General features: G+C 37.3%; 1 pseudogene; it reads right to left on the reverse strand.

Moving 5' to 3' along the window:
* Window positions 1-1590: 1590 nt before the first annotated feature.
* On the reverse strand, window positions 1591-2458 carry LOC141552691 (small ribosomal subunit protein uS2-like; annotated as a pseudogene).
* Window positions 2459-2700: the final 242 nt, after the last annotated feature.

Genomic DNA, 2700 nt, shown 5'->3' on the forward strand with positions numbered 1-2700 from the left:
GCTGTTTGACTTACTGAATAGTTTTTTTGTCACATGTTTCTTCATTGACATCCTTTACACCATTTACAGATAATTCTGTATTTCATTTCAAATGTTTGGCAGCCCATCTATGCTGACTATGACTTCTTCATTATCATCTGGGTGTTCACCAAATTCAATTCTTTGGAAATTGCAATATTCCATAATTTGAAGCCGTGCAAAGGAACTGACGAAAAAATAGTGAAAAACAGTGTTAAAAAGTTAGATGTCTTGTATATATTTTGAAAATAAAAAACTGTTTTTTTTGTTATTATTTGTTTGTTTTTTACAGTTAGATCTCTGTTTTGGCAAATAATTGGGTTATCTGATAGCCTAAAAAATAAAAACCCTCTGCATGTAATCGGAGCACAATTCTGCCTTTTGCTTCATTCCTTAATTCTAGTTCCAATATGGAAGAACTGGCCTAGACAAGCCATATTGTGCCAGCTAGTTCTGCATTTTTCTGGATTGCTGTTAATCCTATCCTGGAAAATAGTAAGTGATTTCAAGCCCTGGCAGGATTTATACAACCTCTTGTCTGTAACTAGCAGGTGATGAATGTCATCTTTTCAACTTATGTGTATCTTAACACTGTGTAAAAGATTTTTGAACTTGGAAATGTTTCACATTTGCCTAGCCAAGAAATACTGGCCCGGTTCACTTGAGCATGACTCATGGTGTCTTTGCCATCCCACTTTCTTCAGCAGCCTCTAATCATGAGAAAATTCAGTGCTGTCTTTTTCAAAGAATGCTGCACTTCATAACTTCAGTGGGACTAACCACAAGCATAACTAGTTCCTGATGCAATACTCTTTGAAAGGAAGTTTCAACTGTACTTTCCTGAATTTGGCCAGGAGAGGGCAGCAGTGGTCAACATGTTGGAAACCTCAAGCTTCTTTGGGTAGCTCCAGATGGCAGTACTGTTTAAAAGCCCAATCCATCTCACAGAAAAGCCTACATCTGGTCCTGGTCTCTTCACCCTCTACACTAATAAGGCTGCCAGTAACTTGAGACCCTCAGGTATTTTCATTTGGAGTTTTTTTTTTTTTTTTCCATGAAAATTTATTCAGGAAAATAGGGGTCTATTAGGATGCTCAGTTTTCAATAAAGTAATCATTAGTTTTAATAATGGGTTTTGGAGAAAAGGCCCGATGAAGCCAAGGGTAAATTGTACTTTCTGAAGTGGCAGAAGGTGATTACACACAATAGTTCAAATATCCGAAGAAACAAAGACTAGTAAACATGGAATAACATCCTAGGAATGGAATTCTATAATTATAGTTTCAGATCTACAGGGGATTTGGGGGACTACGATCTATCCTCCACCACTACCTATAATTTATCACACATTTTAATAATTTGACATTTGGAAGGGCTTTTTCTCATGACAGCACAGGCAGCTATTATTCCGCTATTAGGAGTTTATTAATCTTCTACTCCAGGTGCACTCTTTCAAAGAATAGTTCTCTAAAAGGGAAAAACATGAAATCACACATACTCTCATGTAAATTGTTCATCATGTCACTTTTCTTTTCTTTTTGTGTGAAAAAATCCAATGTTTATTGACCATCATCATTTCCCCAATACTGTTGGAGCATATGGGGTAAAACTTAAGACCACTCTAATAGGAACTAAAGACCAGATCTCAGTAGCCAGCTGAGCACTCCAAACTTCATAGGGAACTACTGAGTGGACATAGATAGCACTTGTACTCCCTGAGATCGATCAACCACCTTCAGTTAAGTAGCAGTGAATTCTGGCACAGGTGCAGCCCATTCACTTTGAAACTCCATCTTTATCATTGCTTTTTCAGCTGTGGGCTGTTCTCCCTTTTCAGTCTTTTCTTGATCCCCATAAAAATAAAGATCAGGTATAATGTCTCATAGGTGTTCATGGAAAATGGTACTAAGCACAGCATCTACCACATCAGCCCCACTGAATGAGCTTCCTTATTGTCATATGGAATGGCAATGTCCTCATAGTGAAGTGGAGAATCTGTATTGCACAATGCAATGGTTGAGAGGTTAACATATGATTTTTCATTCAGAGGTTAGTGATCTGCCAAAGGATCTGTGATCAATGAGAGCAAGGCTCCTTGAAAATGCCCGAATCTGGTTAGTAAAAGTCCCAGAGTGAAGTGTCCAGCAATAGGTATGGCACTAGTGGCAGCAGCAAATTTCAGAACATCTTGTTGGCCAGTATTCCTAGATGAGATAATAATAGCATCAGCTGGATGTTCCACGGCAATAATGGCATAAACTTCCAGCAGAAACTTTCCCCAAATTCTCTTCAAATTAATGATGTAGATGCTATCACTTTCTTTTGTAGACATACTGATTATCTAGAAGTCCAAATTGGTGCCACCCAAATGGCTTACTGCAGCAAAGAATTTAAAGATATATTTTTCCTTCATCTATAAGACATCTAAGGCTCTGGACATTGTGAAAGTTTTCCTTTAAATTTATCAGGGAAACCAAGGACAATACCTTATGAAACCATCTCCTAGCATGTCACTTTTTTCTCTGACAGGTATCCAAAATACTGTAGAGATGTAATCATACTTTGACTATGACTGAATACAGAGAATGACAATATTTTATTTTTATATAAGACCTTAAATATACAAAGCACTTTACATATAAAGCTCTCTAAAGAGCTATAAAGCTCCACAGCTCTCTAAAG

Source organism: Sminthopsis crassicaudata, chromosome 2 (genome assembly GCF_048593235.1).
Source record: "Sminthopsis crassicaudata isolate SCR6 chromosome 2, ASM4859323v1, whole genome shotgun sequence".
Lineage (NCBI taxonomy): Eukaryota > Metazoa > Chordata > Mammalia > Dasyuromorphia > Dasyuridae > Sminthopsis > Sminthopsis crassicaudata.